This window comes from Pleurodeles waltl, chromosome 3_1 (genome assembly GCF_031143425.1).
Source record: "Pleurodeles waltl isolate 20211129_DDA chromosome 3_1, aPleWal1.hap1.20221129, whole genome shotgun sequence".
Classification (NCBI taxonomy): Eukaryota; Metazoa; Chordata; class Amphibia; order Caudata; family Salamandridae; genus Pleurodeles; species Pleurodeles waltl.
This window is the reverse complement of record NC_090440.1, coordinates 520,043,869-520,070,851: the sequence shown is the minus strand read 5'-3', so window position 1 is coordinate 520,070,851 and position 26,983 is coordinate 520,043,869. Positions and strand designations below refer to the sequence as shown.

General features: G+C 43.2%; 1 protein-coding gene across 9 annotated transcripts in view; it reads right to left on the bottom strand.

The window, feature by feature from the left end:
* Positions 1–26,983, bottom strand: part of ASB7 (ankyrin repeat and SOCS box containing 7) — a 190,343-nt gene that overhangs the window by 151,115 nt on the left and 12,245 nt on the right. For 4 of the 9 annotated variants that reach the window (XM_069222794.1, XM_069222789.1, XM_069222792.1 and 1 more), the window contains 3 exons: positions 5,098–5,197; positions 2,067–2,169; positions 761–849 (listed from right to left, as the gene is read on the bottom strand). The gene's annotated coding sequence lies outside the window, so the exon portion shown is untranslated. Of the gene's footprint in view, positions 1–429; positions 850–2,066; positions 2,170–5,097; positions 5,198–26,983 lie in introns of all 9 variants that reach the window. The other 5 variants (XM_069222797.1, XM_069222795.1, XM_069222791.1 and 2 more) reach the window with 4 other exon arrangements.

Sequence of the window (26,983 nt, the reverse complement as noted above, 5' to 3'; positions counted from 1 at the left end):
CATCTTCCAGACAAGAAATTTATAATGAAGCGGTTAGGAATCAAGTTGCCTTGCATGTTTAAAACTACAAGGCTGCATGTGTGCCAGTTACAGGAAGGTCTTACCAGGCAATGACAGGCAGAGTGGGAGGATCTAGTGTTGGTGGAGTCCAATGTTTAGCACAAACTACAATATTGGAACAAGAACTTGACATTGAGCAGATCATTTCTCAATATGCAACCAGAGATGCATCCCATCTAGGTGGCCACACGTTCACTCTCACAATTCAAGGTCAGAGGTTCCCACAGGAATGCCTCTTGCACATCCTGGTGTTGGACGTCACCGCAGTTCAGTTAGCTCTATGAGCATTTCAAACTACACATATTAGTATGGACTCGGATAATATGACCACCCTGAACCACATACAAAAACAGGGAGACAAGCACTCACCACCATTATCCAACACGACTCAAGAGAACTGGCAATGGGCCCTCCAATACGGCATATACCTTCAAGCAGAGCTTATCTGCTCAGCAGCAACCACTGGCAAACTCATGAGTAGATTAAGAACTCCAGTGTTCTCAAATGATACTTTTCGCGTTGGGCGACCCAAACATTTGATCCACTCATGATGTAGACTGAACTCTTAGAAATCCTAGGCAAATCAAAGCACTGGATGTAGATTTTAGGTGGTTAGTCATGGCTTGCAGATCTCTCACAGTTTTCAAACGAAAGGCGTTGGATGTTAATTTCTGATCAGTTCCTAGCTTAACTTACATACTTCTAAAAAGTGAGGGAGGCTGGAAGCAGGTCAGTGCCTCATGCCATGTGGCTGGCGATGCTTCATTTTCACTGCTGATTGTCGAGGATCTGAAAAAAAAAAAAAAAAAAAAATGAAAAAAAGAAAAGAAAATGGTCTCACAGGGTGCACAGTTCGACAGGAAAAGATTAGTAAATAAATACAAATTAAAATGTTCTCTTTGAAGTATTACAAAACACCCTGCTTGTCCTTAAATAGAAAAGGAATGCATAAAAAACTAAACATAGTCTGCATAAGGAGGAACTGCCAGGAAGCAGAGAGAGCACAACAAACCGACCATCAAAATTCCATAAGGTATGGCTTTACTCCTAGGATACTCAATGGGCAAGCCTGGAGCAAATCAGCAAATCTGAATCTGCAGTAGATCCCACAAATACAGTCACTGGTGTAGTTCACATCCCTTAAAAAATAAGTTTTTTCTGTATACTCCCCTACATTCAATCTGTTCTCCAACTCTTGGTTATAATGATGTATTTTGGTCACACATTTAAAACAAAGAATTATCGAAGGGGTAGAGAAGATCAACGTTCAAGTCTGCAAGCTGGCTCACTGAGCAATACGCAGCACTGTTCAATGAAGATGAACTACTCCTCCCATTGGTCCTCCAGCCTGAGATACCTCAGCAAACACATATCAACTATGCCTTGCCATAAAGAAACAGATATGTATTTATAAACATACACAGATGTAAAACCATGCCTCATGCCAACTCTTAAAAACAAAGAGGAGGAAAGCCTTGCAAATAGATCTGTTAAATTTCAGTAAAATGTTGAAAACACGTTTTAAGTGAAGAATCCAAAAGCAGTTTAATGGCCGTCATTGTCTTAGTCGAAAAGCAACACTCAAATATACTAAGCTAACCATAAACCATGAGTGAGGAAGTATGACAAAAGTTGCCATTAGGTATATTGAACAAGAAGTTTAAAATGTTCAAATATCAAACTTAATTTACTTCAAACTGAAAACACTTACCACAGAAAACAAAACCTTGCCTTTAATTGTAGAAGAATCACCTCCCGTTCCCATAGGAGCCTTCACTTGTCAGCAACATAAAAATCAATAGAATAATGCTTTCCTTACAAAACTGAGCTGCACTTCCCCATTGTCAATGACCCTTACTTCTTTCCTTAACCAATTCCCATGAATGCATGCTCCCAGTTGGCTACAGGCTATATTAATTTTCATGTCTTTACGTCTCTGCCTTCTCCCCTAGCTCATGATCTCAACTGCTCTAATCCCTGCTCTGCACATGGATTTCTATGCTCACCTGTAAAACTGCTTCCCATTAGTGGTTCCTTCTCCAAGTTCCCAGTCATATCTTTGTGTTCAGCCCTCATCAAAGTGCCCCTTTGCACCATCTGTGTGTTTTTCTGAAACCAGAACGTTCACATCTTTTACTGCTCACTTTAATTGCTTTCTGATTAACAATTCTTGTAGGCATCTTTTGACTTCTTGCTATTCTCAATATTAGAGGAAGAGCATGACATTGAATTCCAGTATTTTTGTTGCATCTTAGTTGATTTCGTAATATGCCAAGAAGGTACTTAGGTCCCAGCATTATGAAGATATTGTTGACAGGATTAATAGATGCACTCACATATAGAAGAGGAAATTAATTCAATCAACTAATGAAATATGCTCACGTCAAATGTCGTAGAGCTATTACAACCGGGTAAAGTCAATGGCCATCAAGCAAGGGTAAACAAAAACTCTGACTGGAGACAAAGAGTCCATGACCAGATACGCATGATGTTTAAATATACAACTTCAAAATAAATGCTGTTCAAGGATCAGGTTTGCATGGAAGCCTTCAAACCAGTGGTAGAAAAATAGAAAAAGCATGTAAATCAAATATATATCCATTTTATTGTGTACTAACAACCTAATTGGGAAAAGTCTTGTAATGAGCCATAGAGGCTAAATCCCTCAAATATGTTTCACACGATGCGGTTCTGAAAAGCCCATGCATGACAGCCCTGTATGTGAGCATGGATAGAAGTAACCCGTGACCACGAAGGAAGTAACTGATCTTAAAGCTTTCCCAATCTGCACAGAACTGATTCAGCAACACTGTGCATCCAGTCTCTTACTAGATAATGGTCAGTTAGTTTGTACTCATATGTGCATCACTGCTAAACATCAAAGCTGCATACCTTGTCACAAACAGACATACAATGGAGCTACAAAAATCTTTATTGGCTCTAATAGAGTGCAATAAATTTAGTGATGGTTTTGTTGATTACGCTGGTGCCCTCAATTTAAGTAGATCGGAAAAAGCTTCTTGCTAGTGGACAGATGCCAGTGTGATGTCCCAGACCACAAGTTTAAAGGTGCTGTAGGTAACGGTACTATCGAAGACAGTTTGCGCCAAGCTCCTGAGCTAGTTTATGGACAATTGGAGCACAAGCTACATTTGGAGTAACAATTTTTAATGTATCAGTTTAAAATTAAAACAGCCCTTCCCCCATCAACCTCTAGCCTATAGCTACAGCGCTTAGAACTTTTGTATAAGAATTCTGTACAAGTCTGAAATTCTGTGTATTGTTGTGGCAGGTCTGAGAAATCTGGCCACAACATAAGTGATAAAGCTGCTACTTTGAACCAGAACTGCTATTTGTATGTACTCTTGACCTCTGATAAAAACTCACACTGCCTTACCTTTGGGTCTGTAAATTGGTCTACTAGTTATGTACAACCTCTGGCCACCCAAACACTCTTGCAACTAGCCCCCAAAATGCATACAACAATTTCTCTTCCCAGGTCCACACATAGCCATCAGTTTCTGCAACGGAGCAGGCACTTAGACATACAAGATTAAGGAATGTCAATGGAACGGTTATTTGCTACTCATCACTGTGGGTGTGTCCAATTTGACCCTTCCCTAACATGTGACAGCATGCTGAGTTTAAGCAGCTTAAAAGCACTTCCAGAAATCCAGACCTCCGTCATGCATCAATTTTAACATGGTGAAGGGCCACCCTAGGTATCTTGCCATTTCAAAACAACCAATACAGGAGACCACAATTTTTAAATATTTTTTTTATTACCATATGGATTGATAAGAGATATATTAATTACCATTGGGTCGTATACACCTATTGGGTATCTGTTTTTCTTAACAGTTATAATACACAGGACTCTGCAATTCCAGCACAAATGTTGGTCTCTAATTTCTTTATAATCAGGGATTTCTGACGCACTCAGTCGCTCATGATAAAGAAGACGTCAGAACTCAACTATAGTAAGTTATTACCGTTGAGTTCTGATGTCAGAGCCAGCAGCTGAGGTGAAAGACAGGTAGGGTAAATGAACAGCTGTTTAAAGCAACCTCTATTTTGTTAGCTTACAGGAACTAGCAGAACGAACATTATTATATTTTGATTCCATAGATTATAGAAAAGTTAGAATCTTTCTGCATAATTCTACACGTTCTGAGATACTGCAGCTGTAAAAAAAAAAAATAAAAAAAAAAAAAATAAAAAAAAAAAAACACACAAACGATGTACTGAATTGTCTGCAACACATATCTGACATGTTTTGGATGTATTTCATTTTGTACTAGAGGTTCTTTTTTTATTATTAATGTATGCAAGCATGCTCTCTTTCATATGAAAGAGCTATGCCGAAAGGTTTAAGGAGGTTTGTGGGAAGGTGAGAATATGTATTATATGGGATAAAATACCCCCTTGCTGTGCATATGGATATTGCAAGTCACCTCGGAGTACCAAAACCTTCTAAATGAACTCAGCCTTCAGCCTCGTTCCTCTATATGGTTGTGGAACTCCTTGGTGACTTGCAATATCCTTATAATGTAGGGCAGGGGGTACTTTAACCCTTGTCACGCAGGTACATATAGGGTCATTCAGTCTCTCTCTCTCTCTCTCTCTCTCTACTTCCCTTCCTCCCTCCCTCTGTCCACCAAGCAGTTCACTCCTCTCATCTCACGCCTTTACATACCAATGCAAAAGAGTAGACTAAACAGATCAAGAAAATCCCTCATGAACATTTAGAACTATGTTAACTGATGGAAAAACAAAGGTTCAGTTCCAAATACTAAAATACACATTGAACCAAGCACTTCAAAGCAGTTGTAAAACACAAAACATAAGCAATCTGACTCACATTTATAAATATGAAGTTACAGAGGGGGTTGCTGAAGCACAGAAGAGAAATTCAACCAATGTAAAGAAGATTGTAAGTGATGGACAAGGATCAAATCCTGAATTTGAGCACTCCTTTAAATAGAGCACTATCCTGCGTTTTATGTTGGTACAGCCTCTTTAATAGTAGAATTTTACCTTAGTTCTCACTTTCCTCGACATGGAACCCAGTTGTCATTGTTCTGGTCATACATAATCCACGATTTGCACCACATTTCACGAGATCAGCCACTTTGTCCTAAAAAGGAAACAAGGAATACCTTTAATTGTTATCCTGGTTTTCCCTAATAGGTATTCTGCCTTTTAATAATTCTGAGAGAATCTCAGCATATGTGCAAGATTCTGCATGAGAGTTTTCAATTGTACACAATATCTACTTGAAGTACAAGTTACTTACCTTCAGTAACAAAATATCTGGTAGAGACATATTCTAGTTGCAGATTCCTTACCTCAGAATTTCCCCCCAGGCGTCAGACTGTATCTGGAGATTTTTCTTCAAACAATACCCTTGCGCGTCGGCAGGTGGTGTTGGTCGACTCCGTGGGCGTCACTGAGGCGACCAACACCACCTGCCGACGTGCAAGGGTATTGCTTGAAGAAAAATCTACGAATCTAGTCTGACAACTGGGGGAATTTCTAAGGTAAGGGATCTACAATTAGAAGTCTATCAGACGAGTTTATAACAAATAATTTCAGTCTACGGAATAAAATATCAATCAAAATTAAAAGGCAAAAGCTCTCAAAGATGACCCTATTGTATGCCTATATACACACATACATACAACTATAGCTGGGGAGGTTTTGTGATGCAAAGATTGTGAAGGGTGTGGTACAATGAAGACAAGCTTCTAGGTGAAAGATCTATTGTTTGAGTAATTAAACCCATGAATACTGAGCACAATATTAGTAGGTATTATTTAAGAAATTGGGCAGTACAGGGGTTTCAAGGCAAACTGTTGCAAGTGAATTGTGTTCCCACTATCCAGGCTGCAGAGGCTATCATGCGGAGATGTACAACGCAAACCAAAGAAATGTAATTGATGTATCTTGGGGTGGACAATATCTCAGGAAGAATTTGTAAAAATAAACTTAGACCCAGCAATAGAAGGACTGGCCTAGAATACATTCCAGTGGCTGGGTCTCCTCTTGATGCTGGCGGGTAGATTTGTGACTGAACAGTTATTTTACCCCAATTCCTGAACGCACTGTTTTTGCTACCCAGTAATATTTTACAACTCGCAAAGGGGTGTGGCCAAGGGTTCACAGGCAAGTTTTCACTTTGCAAAATCTCCTGCTTAGGCCTTTTATTTTTTTAAACAATTAGGCCTAATCCTGCGTCACTGAAAATATTTATGGTTACTATCTCCAGCGATGGGAAAATGAAATGCTAAGCTCTGTGTAGATCCAGGGGAGCTGAGCGCAGCTGTGGGTCCCAGCGGGGCTGCCACTGTCTTGATTCGAGTGTGTCTGATTGCTTCAACGTGCTGGGGCTGCCATCTTGAGTAGCTGAGGGCCTAAGATGTATGGTTGGGAATTAGCCTGGTGTTCACATCCTCAGTTGCAGAGATGAGCACCTTCTTCTGAAAAGTTTTTATTTTTGGAGTTTGGGGATTATGGAGAACTGTGGTAAAGAAATCAAGTAGAGTTGGAAGAACATTCAGTAAGCGCAAACAGAATTTTTAGAGCAAAGGGGACACTTTTGCAATTTGCTGACTGTTATATAGGATTTTTTTTTTTTATTTTTTTTTTTTAAGGCCGGAGACACAACAGTTTACTTAAACAAGACTGTAGCGACATACACAATGAGTATTGGAAAAGCACATGTTCACCATGAAGGGTATTGTGGCTCGGAAATAACAATTTTTATTTAATCCAACTCAATGAGACTCATTTTATCCACCTCTGAAAGATGAGAGGCTGAATATGAACCTGTGGCCATGAGGTCAACCAAGATCGTCAGAGTGGATGCAATAGTCTATTATGCCACCAGACCTGGCTCAGTTGGTATATTCGAGGTCACAACATAACAGAATTTAATGTAACAGAAAGGGGCAAATCTACAGTGTAGACACATAGGGACAAAGGGCAGGCTAGCAGTTCAGTAGAGTAGGTCTTAGCCTCCCATGGCCAGAAGAATTGGGCTAAGGATATTATCCTGCAATTTAAGACACAAATGATTAAGCCAAGCCTACTAAAGTATATTGCTACATAACGAGACAACACACATTTCGTGTGTTTCAAGGAAATGGATCTCACACAGGAAGAGGACTGTAATATGGTTATGAACTGGGAATGATGTGGGTGGGAGGTTTCAAAGCTCATTTTCACCACTTGGTCTCTTAGCTCTAACATAAGAGATGTTATTGTTACCCACCTCAATGTACTCTTTCTTGAATAAGACACAGAGTGACAGTTACAGTGAAAACTGCAACAAGGGAAGTACAACTGATAGGGGTGTGAAGAACACGATATGCAGGGGGAAAAAAAAGAGTTTCCATGCTACACATCAGTACATAACACATTTTTTAATCAGACTATTTCTAGGTGTTCTGGGAATTGCCACAGTTTATTTCAGACACGTATGCCTGGCAAGAACATTATCAAATCAATCTCCTGTGTGCATGCTTTACTATTGCTAGGCAGCCCATGATAAGCTTCCCACAAGAAGACTAGTGAACATGGCTGTGAAAGAATCTCTCTTTAGTGAAGCTCTAGGAAGGAGAGAAGACAATACTTTTTGGAAAACAAACAACCACGTAAATATGGATACACAGAAATAAGCCATATAAGTAGAGATCTGGGAACTCATTAAGGAGTGTGGCAGTGATCAGCTGAAATTTAGAACAAGCAATAACATCACAGAAAATGCTCATGTCACAAATAAGTCGAGACAAAAAAAAAAAATAAAGGAAATATGAGGCTATCTTTAAAATGGGAAACAGACAGGCTCACCAATCTGATGGAAATGCAATTCCAATGTACAACATTCTGCCAACCACTACACATGGACAGAGCTAAAATGGGGAAGCTACTGGCTTAGTTACGAAAGTGCTAAAATCTGACCTCACTCATTACTTTTCTATCAGACAAGAATTAACTCCAATGGCTCAAAATAAAGACTCAAAGAATTACGGGGCAAATTGCCCCTTATCCATAATTAATATTGATGAGAAGATGTTGGGTATGGTACCAGCAAATGGACGATGGGGTGGTAACACCGATTCATGAAGACCAAAGTGGATTCATGATAGGCAGGCAAATGGCAGCAAGTAGATGACCAGTGGTTCACGCTATAGAATAAAGTAAACTTAGTAATGAAAACCCAGGCATAGGCATTTTTAGATCTTGAAACAGCCTTCATTTGGTTAGTACAATTCCTTGGTGCTTTTTAAATCAACTTCACATACAGGATGACTTTTGTCTTAATTATTAAGATGGATCAAAGTGCTATATGCATAACTGATGACGACAGTGAGAACCAACTCCATGGTCTCAGAGCAGTGGTGGATATGGATGGGCAGTCAACAGGGATATCCCCTTGCGCCATTACTTTTTGCCCTTGCTATAGAGCCACTTGAGGCAGTTTCACAAAATATTATTCAACAGAAGCACAGAGACAGGCAATATGGAACATACTGTATTACTATGTATGGATGGCATGCTAATATACATTCAACAACCAGGACATACCTGTGCACATGTTGATGGTCACAGTGAGACAGTTACAATAGATGTCATGTCTCAGTACTGGACTGGATGCATCTGTTATATATATTCACTGGATTCTTTAGCTGATCAACCAGACATCGACCACCTGAGGTTTGATATTGTGTGGACACCATCAATTTAGATAGCTGTGCACAGACTAAATGGGAATGGCTAAAGGTTACAACAGACCATGAACAGATTAGTGCTGTCAATAGGTTTCGCCTATGGGTGAGCTTTTGTCTTTGGCAATGTTTACACAGGCAGTCTCACACATATATTCCCTTCTGCAGTAAAAGACGCACTGAAAAGACTTCTTTAGAAAATGTAAGTAAGGTATTGGGGCAGCGGACGCCCATCCTGTCGGTCTCTATGGGTAGGAGGTGGTCTGCATCAAGGGTCCGGGTGCGCTTCCCCTGTAGTAAGGCCCTCTTTAGATTCCCCCCACCCTCCCCAAAGACAAAAGATTTGTGTGTGTAACTTAACTGCCCTAACTAGAAAGGTGGGTTCTGCTTGGTTTAGGTGTATACTCTAGCCAGCCAGAAACCACAATTCTAACAGTAACTCTTTGCCATAACCTCCAAGCTATTAATAGTCAGAAATTCTCAGAATTTAATGAAGAACAAACTGTGTTGAAGAGAACCATTTTCTTAGTAAGTCGTAAGAGGCACTTGGGTCAATGTGTTCTGGTTCAGAGAGGACCTGGCTTGGTAGTTCGGGCTCAACTGTTGTTACTGGTACAAGGTCAACACTGATTTGCATATGGCTGGGTATAATCCGTGGTGGCACGGTGGCCAAAACAACAATGGTTTGGGATACTTCCCAGAGCGATTGCCATTGTTCGGACATATTATAAACATCTTCCTACCGACTTGTGTGTTTGGTTGTACCAGGTACACCATCCCGGGGCGTAGCTTGGTAAGTAAGATTAAAGGGGGGTGAGCTTCAAATTACCCAACAATCATGCCGATACATTGTTAAAATATATATTATACAGCAAGCAGGGCGAACAAGAGGGACATAAGGGGCTCTAAGGGATACTAAGTGCGGTACTAAATGAAAGCACATAATTTTGTGAAATAACCAACATTTTTCTTTTAATCTTTCCAACCGTATAGCGGGAGAGTGTGTGCATAAAAATTCATGGAGAAATTTGACAGGCTCTGCACCATATCTGACTAAAGGCACCTGTACCAAACTATTTATCATAAAATACATTTATTAAAGGGGGTGTAGAAACCTTAACACCGTCTCCCAAGGAGCTCCGCCCCGGACACCAACCCAGAGGGAAAGAGATACAGGACAAACAACATTCACAAAAGCAACCGAACCACTGTCATTAAGGGCTGAAGTAAGTTTTCCCCTGAGACAAAGTGAAAATATGCTTCCTACACATGCAGACAGACACACACATGCGGACGCAGACAATATTTAATCGAGCGGTGAGCTTGTACTTTATGTGCATAGTCATGCTTTGTTCTTGGAGTCATATTTACTGTAAGGAGAGGCAGGACATAGAATACATTCGGACGCTCATCAAAGTGGGTGGGGGCAGCCTTTTTTTTTTATGGATTTGCAGAAAGGCAGCCAGGCGGCTAAGTTGATCAATAGCCACATCTAGTATGGAACCGGTTACCCACTTCATCGGCTCTAGAGGACACATCTAGCTGGAGGCAGCCACTGGTCATTTTCATCCCCCCCTCCAGCCAACGAGCTCTGGGATCAGATAGTTTGGGGGCACATTTCCCCCAAGCAAGCCAGGTTTAGAAAGATGGTAATGATGACATTGCAGGAGCACAGACAGCTGGGCAGAAAGTAAAAAAGTACCACCACCGATCGCCAACTGGAAGGAGTATTTCATCCAAGCTCCAGAGAACAGCCGAAGCCTGAAGGAGAAGAGAGGAAGTACAAACTGATGAAGTGAGGATTCCTGCGGACTAATGAGAAGCAAGGAAAGGAGAGTGACAGGAGAAGCGAACCAATAGTAAGTAATGAGAAGGTTGTGGGTAGGTTGTAAGCCTGTGGGCGGACTGCTAATCCCGTTTCAGATTTTTTTTCCTCCAAAAGACAAAGGTTTTCACCACAGCGCAAGTGCTGTGCATGCAAAACCTGCAAAGGAGAGATAGGAGACCTGGGGCCAATAGTGGCTCCCATTAAAAGATATGCTTGGGCTGTTTGGGTGGGGGGGGGTGGAGGGATTGAGGTCCCTGGGGCAACCATCTGCTATGGGAAGGAGGTTGTGCATCCCCCTCTCCTTAAATGCCCATGGAAATGGGATCCCTGGGACCCTTGTGGCTCAGGGAGGTGGTTCTATGTGCCCCATCCTCTTTAAAATGTGTTTTGGCCCTGTGGGATGGGTTTTCAGAGGGACACTATTAGCTTAGTGAGAGGGGCCATGCGCCCCTCCCCAAAAATAGTAATACATTTTTTTTTAAAGAAGGCCCCAGTTAATGGGATCCATGAGGCCTTAACTAGCTTGAGAAACAGGATTGCACCAAGGGGTCAGACGCAGACTCTAGCCACGGACCAGGCCCTGTGGCCAAGTCCATGGCGTGCGCAGCCAAAGGCAAGCTTGGCATGACGTTGGCTGAACACAGGAGTTGGATGTAGGGCCTGGGGGCGGCAGGGTTTGGCTTTAGGTATGGTAATAAAACGTCACTTTAAAAAAAAAAAAAAAAAAAAAAAAAAAAGTAATATATGTATATATATATATATATATATATATATCTAAAATAATAATAATAAATAATAATAATAATAATAATAATAATAATAATAATAATAATGGGAAAAAAACTAGAACTTGATGGGGGGGGGGGGGGTGGGGGGGGAGTTAGAGTGATGTTACAGTTTGGTAAATGTCAGTGTTTTGAGAGTTTTAACCGTTGCATTGTCATAGGACTTTTCATCTGATATACTTATCTCTAATACCTATAACTCATGCCCTCGCCAGGCACAGCTAATTAACCCACACAGGCCTCAAGAAATGTACTTGCTATGGTGAGTCTTATTTTATCAGGGTGAGCTATTTTTAGGGCGTACAGGCCCGGTCTGTTGAGAGAGCTCCTGACAAAGAACAGATGTTCTGAAAGGCAATAAAGATACCTTTTAATCTTGTTTTTATCTTGTTACATTTGCTGTATTGAAAGACAGAGTTCAAATGTCAGATTATGTCTTCTTAAAGACTGCCACTTAATTTAATCTGGAGTTTGAGATTTACAAAATACCTCTAAATTTGCAGTCAGAGAAAGAAAATGAAAGTAAACAGTCTGACAATCGTGCTGAGATACAAGAAGTGTCAAATGAAAGGCTGTACGATGTCATTTGATTTTTTAAATCACAACATTTGAATAACTTGCAAATGAACTGTACAAGTATTTCAATAGCTAGTAAACACTTTTTGAAACGTTTCAGTGTTGATGGAAACAGACTTTAATAGGATAAAAACAAATCAAAACACTTTACTTGGTGATCTGCAAATGATGAATATTTGCTTAGACTCACTTTACACACATTCTGCGCTATATTGTTTAAAACTGCACGTCAGTGAAGCGGTTTGTCAACTTCAAAGAAAATGTGTTGTCTGTAAAGGACATTGCCCTACCACATCATGCTTTAGTAGTATTTGGTTTCATTGAGTTTTTAAACAAAGAAACATTTCTGCACCCTCCCTGATGACAATGCTATTAGTGAACTAGGAGGCAGGTGAAGGATCATTTGAACCCTTGCGTGGGCCAGATTGCTACAATACAGGGAGAAAAAGTGTAGTCAAATAAATTAAACCAAAGACGTGTTGCACAAAAGACATGCCAAACTCATATTTGAAGGTGCTCTCCTATGAGATAGCTGTTGAAAAAGGCAACTTGATGAAATAAAATAATTGCCTAGGCTCACATAATTTGAGACCAGTTTTGAGTCAAGCACATTAGTTAGGTCGATAAGATTATTCAAGTTGCTCAGCCTGCAGGTATAGGACAATTTTTATGATGTTGAGGCCTGCCCACATATTACATCACTCATGACATGCTCTATAACACCATTGATAACATCACTGCAACACTTAAAATGACATCATTCAAGACAAGACTGCATGGTGGGGGGGGGGGGCCCAGTCTTTATACCATCATTTGGTGAAAATGCAGGCCCTGGCCGGGGGTAGGTGTACCTGGGGAGCAGTGGGAACCTGGGGCCACAACCTGGGAGATCCCATTGACGGCGCGATATGAACAGACGGCCGGGGTGGGGGGGCCTCTACCACGGATGCCTGTTCCCCCTGCAGCCGCAGAGGTGAGGCATAGCAGACAGAGCGTGGCAAGAGCCTCGTGTGCTGGACGGGTGAGAGCGCGTAAGAGGCACGCTGCTGGAACAGAGGCCCCCTGTTCGCACAATTGCTTCAGACGCTCATAGGACAAACCACACGAGCACCTGGGGGGGGGTGGGAGGGGGGCAGGGGGGGGTTGGGTTCTTGAGTCCAAGGAGAGCAACTGAATATGGTGGGCGACACCCACAACATTGAAGGGTAGTAGGCTGTGGGCAGCCAAGCAAGGGGCAGATCAACTGCCTACCGGGGCCAGTCCCACAATAACACCAGGACCCTCCCACACCTCCGAGACACACCCCCACCCCCTCTCTGGAGAACAGTATTGCCCTTGCACTGTGATCCAGGCACGAAGGAAGGGCTGTAGACGAGCCATCACCTGCCCCAACCACTGAAGGACCAAGGCCAACCACAGGGACACACCAGGAGGCAATTTTCTGTCAGCCCCTGCACCACACTCTGCCCGTCTCCCGAGCAACGCCACCTCTAACGACTCAGAGGTGGTGGGCCTCTGCCTGAGTGAGTGTGCTGAGGCCAGATTACAGTTGTAACACTCAGAGGCCCAGGGTGGTACGTGGTGGCACGCCTCACCTATTCTTTACATTGGGCGACAAACAGGAGGGGACCTTTGTGTACAGGGGCAGGAGGGCTGACACACACTTGAAGGAAGATCCTGGCCACCACCTGGGTTATGGGGCAGAAAAGGGTAGAACCAGGCCGTGAACAGCGATCAGGTTTCCACTAAGCAGGCTCTTACGGATGCTGAGAACTTGTTGCACTGTAGTCCGCATACCCACCAGGAGCATAGCTCCCAAAAAGCGACACCAAAGAGCTGATCCCAGAGACCAGGTGTGGAGATGCCCAACGGCAAATCTGCTGGTAAATTTACTAGTAAGCCCACCCGGCAACTTCTCTTCCCTCAAGGTGAGGCGTTCCTGGAAGGGGTCCGCCTCCCCACCTGTGGAATGAGGGTCAAGCTCTGTTAGATGAGAAAATTGGCAAGACTGAAATAGCACAAGCCATAGCTAATCTCTCATATCATAAAATCGGGGGGACGGCTTCCCCGTGGAATTCTACAAATGGGCTGGCAAGGAATTAGTCAATTCCCTATACAACGCCTTTCGTGAAGCTGATCAAGAAGGAATGCAGGGCTCCATCTCAAACAGAGCAGTGATGGTGGCTCTTCCCAAACCTGGGCGGGACTCCCTTCTCTGTGGCAGCTTTCGTCCTATTTCCCTCCTGAACGGGGATTTCAAAATATTTGCCAGCGTCCCGACTATGCAAGGTTATCCCGTCCCTAATACATCAGACACAGGTCGGGTTTGTCCCAGGCCGCACCTCTAGAAACCACCTTCCCACACTCACAGGCCATTTGGGAGGCCAGAAATAAGCCAGATGAAGCCCTAGCCCTGTCCATGGACAATGAAAAAGCGTTTGACCGTATCGAGTGAGACTACTTATTTGCAACCTTGCAGAAATTTGGTTTGGGTGACCACTTCATTGCAAAAGTACAACTGCTGTACGATTGTCACACGGCGCAGGTCAACTGCGGTGGTTTTAAATCAGACCCGTTTCCAATATGCAGAGGGACAAGACAAGGCTGCCCACTCTCGCCACTTCTATTTCTACTTGCCATAGAACAGATAGTGGCCACAATTTGCCCATCTCCTCAACTTATTGAAATACCTCTACGCAGGTGTAATCCTACTTACCCTGGCAGATCTAGGACACTCCCTCCCAGCCTTACTGGAGATTACTGACGACTATGATCCTCTCTGGGTATCGAGTGAACTGGGTCAACAGCGAAGCGCTACCCCTCTCCAATACCACCACGTGGGTAGCGATCCATGATTTTGCCTTCCGATGGGTGCCACTCCACCTCAAATACCTGGGAATCCTCGCTAATCGAGGATTGAACCACATAGCAGCAAACAACCTAGACCCACTCATCACCCGTATGACTATGGATTTCGAAAAATTATCCCATATTTGACTTTCCATGTGAGGTAGGGTACAGGCGGTGAGGATGGTTACACTGCTGCGCTTCACCTATATGCTAGGTATTACTCAGACTGATCGGCACAGCGATTAAAGCTTTCATGTGGGGCTCCTCCCGCCTATCGTCAGCTAAACTAGGGGCTCCCATCAGTAGAACACTATTCCCTAGCCCTACATCTTTCTCAGTTAGCGTATATGCTACCCAAAACACTGGATCCACTGCAGTGAGTTATTACAGACCGTATGTGGTTATCCAGCCGGGGTGGACTTAGGGTCTTGTACGAAACAGGCCCCCCCTCAGTCATGTCCAAACAACCCGATGCGGAGGGTGATGCATGCAGCCTTGCGCAGGGCACACTGTCTTCTATCCTTCCTTCCTTCCTTCCTTCTCTTCACTCGCGGGTCCCTGTATGGGGAAATATTGTCCTACGTATAGAAGGGATCACCCTCCATTGGGAGCACTGGACTTCAGCCAGCATTGAATGTTTGGAGCAGATCGAGAAAGGTGAAATTAAACCATTTGCAAGCCTGAGAGAGGAATTATGGCCTCCACCCACATCAAGAGTGGAGTTACCTGCAACTCAAACACTGTCTCCTGATGCAGTATGGGGGCCGGTCCATGGACCCTACAGGTCTCCCCTGTACGGTCTTATCTTATCTTAAGACGTGGGACAGCTATAAGGGCATGATGGCGGGCCTGTATGGAGTTCTCACACATCACCTTTATTCACATCCCCTCCTAGACAATCTACGCTCTAAATGGCAGATACGTCTTCAGGCAGAGTTCAAAAGGGAGGCCTGGATAGATATTATAGTGGCCCTGGACAGAGGAATGCAAGAAGCACGCCTGAAGTTTTGACTTCTTAAAGTGATTCATGATTGGTAGCTGACCCCTGCGAAATTGCACAGAAGAGCAAGTTAATTACCTTTGGTAACGCTTTTTCTGGTGGAAAGCCATCCGGCTTCGGGGCTCCAGCTCAACAGACAACGGTGTCAAAGGTCTCTCTCTCGCCGTCGACGGCTGCGCCGCCAGCACCAGCGCCTGGCTAGAGTCTCCTGCCGAACAGAACAGCATAAACGACGTCAGCCTGTTCGGAGCCGGAATGCCTAAGTTGAATGCCAGGGGACCATTGGGGCAAGCCGGCGCACCACCTCCCGGAGCCATGTTCTGGAATGTGGCAAACATGGCATTTAGAAATGCCGCCGGATCCGTACCCGTACCCGGAAACGCAGGATAGTCCTGAGGAGCTGGAGCCAGACTCGACTCCTGCGCGCCTGGATGCGCTGGAGAAGCCTGTTGACTTTGAGGCTCCACAACTTCAAAGACCGACGGCGCCGGGGACATCTGCGGAGTCACTGGTTGGGGATACACCGTCGGGCTGACTTTCCAAGACTTATGATGTCAAGTCGACAGAGACCTCGACTCCGACCGGCTTCTGGATAGACGCCTGGAGTCACAATGACGCCGCTTCTTGTGACTTGACTTCCCCGACGATGATCTATGGTGCCGTTTTCTCTCCTTCTTAGCCTTGGCTAAGAACAACTTAGCCTCACGTTCCTTCAATGCCTTCGGCTTCATTTTTTGGCATGAACCACACTCCTGGATGTCGTGGTCTGAACTCAGGCACCAAAGACAGTTGTTGTGGGGGTCAGTCACCGACATCCGACCCCGCATTCTCTGTAGGGCTTAAAACCGGATTTCTTCGGAGCCGACATGTCAACAAAAAACACAAAGTATCCCTTCCGAAGAGCAAATGATACAGGTAGCTGGAAAAGTAACCGTTATTGAAGGCACGGAAAAAAGGGAACTGACGTCAGCACGCCGGCGAGGGCCTCTTATGGCCACGATGACGTCATGCGGAGCCGCATGGTCAGGCAATTGTGACGTCCTCGCCGACGTGCAGAGCTGGAGAGAAGTTTCCGTCCAATGCTACGCATGGGGAGAATTCATTAGGTGAGGAATCCACAGGTAGTTGTATCCATCAGAATGGGTCTTTTACCCCACGCTGGCACTGTCCGGAGACCAGATGTTATTTGATCCACATCCTATGCGACTGCCCGTCAATTCTGCCCTTTTGGGAGGCTGTAGGACCCACCCTTAGAGCTTCCATGTCCCTCCAGATGCCGCTCTCCTCTTCTTCCATACTCTTGCACGACATGAGATACCCCTGAGTTGACCCAGCCGCAATATCGCTTACTGCACACGGCTTTTGCAACAGCCAAGATTTGTATCCTGCGCCACTGGAGGTCTCCTGTCCCCTCCCTTCCCCCCTTCAAACGCCAGAGGATTGGATGGTGGCAATGATCCGGACTGCCGTGTATTAATGAGTCATCTACCAATGGTCATATAAACAGACATGGGTGCCGTTTCTCACGGGAGACTCAGTGTACTTCTCGCCCAATCACTCTAACTCTAAATAAATACTCCCCCTCTCTCTAGGCAGCCTACCTTGCGGCTCACCCTACCCACCAATCAGGCCCCTAACCACCTCCCCCTTCTTGTGCCCACTCCCCTGTCCCCCTCCCATTTGCCTTCCGCCGTCCCCCTCCCCGAAACCCCTTCAGATCACACTGAATGCTCCCCTTCCTTTCTTTTTAAATCTATTCCATCCTTCCCCACCCTACTTTGTCCTACCTCCTTCTCCCCTACATACTTCTCCCTCATTTTACTATACTGTACCATGTCCAACACCATTCATCCCTATTTTACTTTACTTCACCCCTCCCTTTCCCATCCTTCCTTATCTAACTACGCACTGGTATCGAACCTCTGTCTAGTCACACTGCCTCCTCGCATAGGCTATTTTCCACACCTTTGCTCCCACAGCCTCCGCCCCTGGTGTGGACACAAGGTCCTGTAGTCATAGGATAACAGCCCACAGACACAACCTACTGCATAATACACCTTCCTGTGCTCCTTCCTACCCAGATCTCAATGCCAAATACTCTCCTCTCATCCTTTTCCCCATGTCAGCATGGCACTCGGTTTGACCAACAGACAGCTCAGCTTTCCCCTAATAACCCATTGCTTTTGAGCACAACCCTTGGAATTATTTAGGGACCAGGACCCTTCAACACCTAGGTCAACATTCTCCTGGCACGTACCAAGACCCCAGTGTCTCTGCAGTGTGTTGCCCCGCCAAACAGCTACACGCTTGTCTCCTGGATCATCCTGCCCATTATCCCGCCTTATCGCTGCTTACATGTTAGCTGATGATTGCCTGTGTTTTCTATGCATTGACCTATGGCAACTTGTACTGTGAATTTGTATACAGTTTTAGTTCACCAATAAAACAAATTACAACACAAAAAACATAACATTTTAAACTAACAAAAGACTGAAATTCACCAATTATAGTTACCTCAAGTAACTACAACTAGTGCCCCTGCTGAGCACAGTTCTCATCAATGACGTAATTTCACAAGGATATAATTTCATGTAATTAAAGAGGTTATCACGAACATGTCATGAGTGATGTAATATGTGTGGTAAACAAGCCGTGCTTGGTTAGAGTTTGTTACTTTAGAGCACGAGTTATAGTTACTTGGGAGAACCATAACTGATGAATTTCAGTAATTTTGTTTAAAACATTATGTTTTAACTGACATTCTTACTGCTAAGGTTGCTTTAACCTTTGCTTTCTCAATGAAGTTAAAAAATTTTTTTTTTTTTTTATTAATTTAAAGTAAGGGTGGGCTTAGGGTTGGGCACATGGGCAAACCTCCTGTGTGCTCATATTCCGTGCAGGAGCACACCCCACCAAGCACAGCCGATGGCTGTTCACAGCCTGCTGTAGGTCAAAAGGGCTGGTGCAGGCTAGGTCCTGCACAAGAATCACCTGGGCACCCAACCCTCCCTCCAAACCCCCCCCCCTTTCAACTCCATGGTGAAATGCAAAATAAATACATAAATAAACAGTTTGACCCTAGAGTGCCCCTACCCTGCTCACTTATGTCATTTTATTTAATAGGACTCTGGGGCGGAGTCCCAAGATGGCAGACACAACTTTTCCTACAGGTTACGGCCAGCCAATCACAACACTGTCAACCTTGCAGTTAATGGTGGTTGACCCATCAAAGCGCTGGAGGATCCACAGATCTTCTGCAGTTGATCTGTGTCACTATACACATACAAATTGCGAATCTTACTTTCTCAAAACCTATAAACTGTTTACCATCAAATCATCAAAAGCATGGATCAAGATTTGTTTGCCAAATTTGGTGTAATTTCATTCAGTTGTTTTGGCTGTAAATGGATCTAATTTTCCTACAGAAAACTGCATGGGAAAAGCAAGTTAAAGATACTCTCTTTTCTCATCTTCCTCCATCCATCCGATTGAACACACTTGACATATTACCCAAAACATTCCAGGAACAAGCTGAGGTGACTTTTCTGGAAAGTTTTGTGAAGATTTATCAAAATGTATTAAAGTTATTAGTTTAAAAAAAAAAAAAAAAAAAAAAAAAAAAAAAAAAAAAAAAACCACACACAATTCCTATGAAAACGTGGTCCTAACTACAACCACCATGTGGTAACCGCCAATGGGTTAAGTACGTATAAAAATATACATATATTTTTCCCACTGAAAATACAAAATGTTAAAAGGATGTTATAGATAGGTGAAAATGTCAGTTAAAACATACCGGTAAACAAAGCCGTGAAATCCAAAAGTTATGGTTAACTTAAGTAACTAAATGTGTGACCTAAGTAAGTAGTACTTGCGCCTCACCATGTACAGTGCTGTTATCCATGGTGTCACCGAACATGTAATTTTTGAGGTCATAAGCAGTGCATGGCGAGGGCATGAGTGAGTTATTTTAGGACACAAGTTTTACTTTCTTGAGATAAACAGAGGTTTTGCCAATTTTAAAACAGAATGTTTGAATTGGTATTTTCACCTACTTATAACATTACGAACGTTCGTTTTTTTTTTCTCTCTCAAAGAAGTTCTAGTTTTTTTTTCTTTCTTTTTTTAAACAAAGTTGACATTTATTAGTATACATGATGTCAGCCTCACACCACACACTCCCATGTGCTGTATGGGGTTAGCCACAGGCCAGGCCCTTTGCCCGACCTCCACTGGTAATCCCAGCACAAAAGCCATGGCTATTGAGTGGAGAGGTTCAGTGCAGGGCCTGGGTGTCATTTTAAGTAAGGTAGACCTACTGACTTTACCAAATGACCAGAAAACAAAAAAATATCAAAAATGGACCTACTGGATTTCTGAAGGTATCAGGATGTCAACATATATAAAGCATATGTACTGTCTTTAAAAAAAATTACCAATAATTACAATGAAATGCATATTTCATTAATTCACAGTGCAATGTTTATTAAAAATGATTGTCATTATAAAGACACTTTTTAAGCTGCCAAGGGCAGCCACAGAACCCACTACCGAGGGGCTCTGCACTCCAGCTGAAGAGCATAGAGTACAAGCTAGTAGTGTTTTAAAAAAAATATGGTAGGGGTGTGGCCAAGAAGAGCATGGAGCAACGTTCTGTCTTTGCTACAGACCCTCGCCAACCTCTTAGCATCATCCACGGCACCGGGTCCTCTCTAGTGGAGTAGGGAGGAAAGAAGACATCTACTAAACTCCCCCAGTCTTAGGGGAGGTTGGGGGTGGGGGAATTCTCTCTTACCATTCGGCGATCCAGCGCGGATCGCCTCTGCAGCAACAGCCTGAATCCCCAGAGGCAGACTCCTCTGAGCCGCCATCTTGTGTGCACCTCCCCCAGTCAAACTCAGAGTGGTATAGCAGGAAGCACATGTCAAGACGTTGATTCTCCAAACTCGAACCCCGCCCCCCGTTTCTCTGACCTAGTCATCGACTATCCTTGATACATGGGCCTAGTGAAAGGTCTCCAGCCTCAGTCACTGATCTCATGAGCCATCAAAGGAGCACCTGCCGACAACTGAGGGCCCTTTACCCCCAGTCCTCTTATCTGCTAGCATTACCCAACGTTTACATCTAGTTGCAACCTGAAGCGGAGCTAACCCCTCGGTCTGGACAGTCTCAAAGCTCTCTAGGACCTCACGATTGGGCTGCCCCCAAGCATCTCCGTCAAGCAATCCTCATTTTCACTCAGGCAAACACTTATCAACAGGGAGGGTCCTGTGCTGAGGCCCCGCGCTTCAGCCCACCACGTGCTGCCCTGTAGGAACTACCTGATGCTTATCCACTTACTCAGTGGGCGGTCACTGGGATTACTTCCTGCTCCTTTCCAGCTCTGTGAGTGGGCAAGACTATTGAGAGGACTAGCAGACCCAGCTGAAATTTCCACACAGTCATCCTCGTCTCTCCCGAAATAAGCTACGGTATAGTGGTACAGTGGCTCTTTGCATCTCTGCTGGGGTTCAACATATAGTGCAATACTCTGCTGCGACTTTGCCAGCTACCATCATCATTTGAGGGCTGTGCATTCCTACATGCCCTGAGCCTTTTTGGGCGCTGACGCAGCCCGGCCTGTTTCACTGTGCACCCTGTGACACAGAGGCTGGAATACTGGGAGCATCCCAAGCTTCCACGTCATCATCCACCAAGGACGCTTCTAAAGAGTGCCTTTCAATTCGGTGCGAAGTGTACACAGACTCATCCTGCACCTCTGCTGGAGGACTGGACCCTGGCCTGCCATGGACTTACACCTGTTGATTCTGGGGCTTTCGTAAGGTACCCAACACCTCTGCCTTGCGCCCAGAAAGTCTGTCAATTCGAGGCCCATTACCCAGTCAAACCTCCTAGGCAACACTTTTAGGAGAAGTTGATTATAAGATGTAATACAATGGAGCCAAGAGGCATGAATAAGGATGAAGAATTATCTGTGCATTTATATTAATTGGTCGTGAAACAGATATTTTTGAATGTGTTATAAACCTTTATAGAATTTGTTTAGGTTTTCGTTGTTGAAATGTTTCTTTTTAGGGTCGAGCCTGCACTGCATGCGCATGCGTATCGCAGCAAGACGCTTTTGTATTTAGAAAAGGGCTCGGAGCCCTGTCAACTTCACGTCAGTGTTTTTTATTGGTTCGTGGGCTTCTGCTTGCTTTCATTAGTCGAAGGCAAGCATACGTCATGCCTTTTCCAGTGGCTAGCCCTCCTCGAGCGCAGCGACCAAGTACAGAAAACATGCGAGGCTCGCCGTTTTCCATCGGGCTCGTGGACTTTTTTTCCTCTAATTTACGAGCCCGATCTTGGTTGGCAGAAGTCGAGCGCTTTACATAGTTAATTTCACTTTTTCGGGTTTTGTACACAAATGCACTTTTGCCCGATAGGTGAAAAGTCAGGTTAGGAGTTTACAACGCGATCAGCTCTAACATGAGCAAACACGAGACCCGTTGCATTGCAAATGCTTGTTTTATTTCCATTGCTGATAGGAGGCATGACTGCCTAAATAAGAAGCAAAGGAGCTATTATATCTATAAGAAATACTGGACTATTTAGAAATGTAAATATAAGAAGAGCTGAGATATTATGTGTGAGTATATGCGTATTAAATACATAATGTAGTAATTAATATATAATAATAAAATGATTGTGTTTTGATAGGGGGGGGTTTAATATTTATTGGTTTGATAACAACCGATAAGTTTGTATAAATCAATTAGGATGTATTGAAAGAAAATGTTTTTGCCCAATATGTAGAATAGCAATTTTAGTTGTAGTAACACATTTTAAGATGGCCGCCATTATTTTGAAGTGAATGTAGTTCGTCCTTTAGGTTTATGGTTTTAGTTATAATGGAAATGGAAGCAGGGTTCAGAATATCTTTGAACATTGGAGCTGAGTCGCCTGAAACGCGTTGGCGTGCATTTTTGCCATTTTTGTTTGTCTGCCTGATTAAAAAACCTTGGACTGAAGCAAGAAAGTGACTGCGATGTTGTGGTCTTTTTTTTGAAGAAGCAATTTTGGTGATATATATTAGTAATCTTTCCTAGGGTCATGGATTTAAACCCTTCGCTGCCAGGGCTTTTCCCCCTCAGGTGCCAGCTTTTTTTTTGGCTATTTGGGGCAGTTTTTCGCTTAGAGCCTTTTAACTTTTTGTCCACATAAGCTACCCACGCCAAATTTGCATCCTGTTTAGGGTCGAGCCTGTAGACGCTGTAGTGGTCAGAAAAGGGCTCGCAGCCCTGCCCATGTCACATCAGTGTTTTCATTGGTTCGTGGGCTTGGCTTTTAACATCTGCTTGCTTTCATTAGTGGAAGGCATGCATACGTCATGCCTTTTACGGTGGTCAGCCCTCCGAGCGCAGCACCAAAGTACTGAAAACATACGAGGCTCCCAGTTTTCCGTACCGTTTGGGACCTACTTTTTCTTTTTTTTGCAGCGCAATCTTGCTGGTTTAGCAGCGCGATAGCGCTCATTTTTTTTTCCATTTAATGAGGCAAGAGAAGTCTGGGTGGGAGTTTACAACTGCTCATAGCTCTAACTCTGAGAAATGCGAAACCCGTTAATTGCAAATTCTTTTTTTTTTCCCCCACTTCCTAGGAGGTACCCAGAGCTTGTGGGTTCTGTTGGAGGAGACCAAGAAATTAGCCAATATACAGCAAAAATGTGGTTAAAAAAAAAATCATATTTTCCCAAAGAAAACTGACCTGTTTTTTGCAAAGTGCCTAACTGTGGATTTTGGCCTCTAGCTCATCCGCCACCTAGGAAAACCTAGCAAACCTGGACATTTCAGGAAAACTAGACACCTAGGGTAACCCAGTATGTGGTAACTTGTGGTGCTCTCACCAGGTTCTGTTACTCCGAATCCTTAGCAAACCTCAAAATAAAAAAAAAAACATTTACCTTTAAGAGACACACACCTGACATTGCAATGCTATTAAAGTGCATTAGATAACTAGATAAGGTATGTTGTTTTTCTCTGGCAGTGGCACAGATGGGAGGAGGGCAGTCAATAACCTCCATGGGTCTTTAGGTTTGGCTCGACAAACCAACTTTCACCTATTTTATTCTACAGTTCTTTGCTTCCACACACATTCATATCTGCTCACATGCTATTTACTTGTAATACTCTACTTTACCATACTAGATTCCTTTAAAGTCAGACCACTTGGCATTGCAAATGCTGGTCTATCCCTTTTGCCAGAACCCAGTCTTGAGCCCCAAGGTGTTTGCCAGCGCATTGTGGTTGATGTGGTGGCAGAAAACCGGATCTTGTCGTGTGTGGGCTCCCCGGAGTGAAATATACAATGTTTGCTTTACACTAAATCACAAAAAGCTTGCGTTGTGGACCAAAATTCAGTTTTCTGGCAAATTTGGTGAAAGAGAAAGAGGGAGAAAGAGAGACAGACCGAGAAAGAAAATGCGCAGGAATACATTTTGGGAAGATAAAGGATGGAAAACACATTATTTAAAGAGCATCAGGATCCAAACCCTTCATTACAGTAAAGATAATTTGTGATAATCTGGCTATTTTAGGTGTTTCCCCAAAGGTTTATAAGTGCTAGGCAGTGTTTTACATCATAATTTGCCAAGTTATGCCTTGTTATGAAGTCAATTTTTTATTAAATATGACCTACACAGTAGACGACACAGTCACCATCAGGTACCAACAAACAAATTATATATATATATATATATATATATATATATATATATGTATATAGGTTCATGAAAAGTGCAAGGTTCTCAGAATAAAAGCAGCAAAACAAGGAAAAAAAGTGGTTCACACAGTATTCTTTTGATAAAGTCACCATGATGTTTAAGAATGCAAAAAAAATATATATATATATATATATATATATATATATATATATATATATATATACACATACACAGGGAGTTCAGAATTATTAGGCAAATGAGTATTTTGACCACATCATCCTCTTTATGCATGTTGTCTTACTCCAAGCTGTATAGGCTCGAAAGCCTACTACCAATTAAGCATATTAGGTGATGTGCATCTCTGTAATGAGAAGGGGTGTGGTCTAATGACATCAACACCCTATATCAGGTGTGCATAATTATTAGGCAACTTCCTTTCCTTTGGCAAAATGGGTCAAAAGAAGGACTTGACAGGCTCAGAAAAGTCAAAAATAGTGAGATATCATGCAGAGGGATGCAGCACTCTTAAAATTGCAAAGCTTCTGAAGCGTGATCATCGAACAAACAAGCGTTTCATTCAAAATAGTCAACAGGGTCGCAAGAAGCGTGTGGAAAAACCAAGGCGCAAAATAACTGCCCATGAACTGAGAAAAGTCAAGCGTGCAGCTGCCACGATGCCACTTGCCACCAGTTTGGCCATATTTCAGAGCTGCAACATCACTGGAGTGCCCAAAAGCACAAGGTGTGCAATACTCAGAGACATGGCCAAGGTAAGAAAGGCTGAAAGACGACCACCACTGAACAAGACACACAAGCTGAAACGTCAAGACTGGGCCAAGAAATATCTCAAGACTGATTTTTCTAAGGTTTTATGGACTGATGAAATGAGAGTGAGTCTTGATGGGCCAGATGGATGGGCCCGTGGCTGGATTGGTAAAGGGCAGAGAGCTCCAGTCCGACTCAGACGCCAGCAAGGTGGAGGTGGAGTACTGGTTTGGGCTGGTATCATCAAAGATGAGCTTGTGGGGCCTTTTCGGGTTGAGGATGGAGTCAAGCTCAACTCCCAGTCCTACTGCCAGTTCCTGGAAGACACCTTCTTCAAGCAGTGGTACAGGAAGAAGTCTGCATCCTTCAAGAAAAACATGATTTTCATGCAGGACAATGCTCCATAACACGCGTCCAAGTACTCCACAGCGTGGCTGGCAAGAAAGGGTATAAAAGAAGGAAATCTGACATGGCCTCCTTGTTCACCTGATCTGAACCCCATTGAGAACCTGTGGTCCATCATCAAATGTGAGATTTACAAGGAGGGAAAACAGTACACCTCTCTGAACAGTGTCTGGGAGGCTGTGGTTGCTGCTGCACGCAATGTTGATGGTGAACAGATCAAAACACTGACAGAATCCATGGATGGCAGGCTTTTGAGTGTCCTTGCAAAGAAAGGTGGCTATATTGGTCACTGATTTGTTTTTGTTTTGTTTTTGAATGTCAGAAATGTATATTTGTGAATGTTGAGATGTTATATTGGTTTCACTGGTAATAATAAATAATTGAAATGGGTATATATTTGTTTTTTGTTAAGTTGCCTAATAATTATGCACAGTAATAGTCACCTGCACACACAGATATCCCCCTAACATAGCTAAAACTAAAAACAAACTAAAAACTACTTCCAAAAATATTCAGCTTTGATATTAATGAGTTTTTTGGGTTCATTGAGAACATGGTTGTTGTTCAATAATAAAATTAATCCTCAAAAATACAACTTGCCTAATAATTCTGCACTCCCTGTATAAATATATATATATATATATATATATATATATATATATATATATATATATATATATATATATATATATATGAATGTAGATGGTCACAGAGAAATTCGATTACCTTTTTTACCCTGAACCAACGAGAGCAGAAAAGCTGGCATTGCAGCCTTTCTTCGGAAACCACAACATTCCTCAAACACAGAGACGCATCAGGAGAAAAGAAACACACAGAATGCGAGTAACCTTTCACCCAGAAAAACACATTCTCTACAACTTTACCCTCTATCCTGGGTCTGTTTCTAAAAAGCTTCATTTAGTTTAAGTATTAATGAGTGTCAGAACATCGGGACTCCTTTACTAAAAGAAAACAGATGTTTATTAGAAAACGCGATGCAGCTGGAATCAAAACCAGTGGTCCTGTGTTAAGTCAAAGGGAGATTGGGGCCTCAAAATATTGGCAAGTTCTGTCTATCGAACTGCTGGAAAGAACTCCAATCATACTTTTAGAAATGGACATCGAGCTCCGGGACAATACGTGATATAAAGATAGTAGTGAAAGTTGGGCGTGCACCGGAGCAATCCAGGGAAGATTTTGATGTTGTTATAGACATGCATCACACAACTTATAGGATGGCAATTCACAACTTTCAAAACACAAAGAAAAAGGCCAAAATCTAGA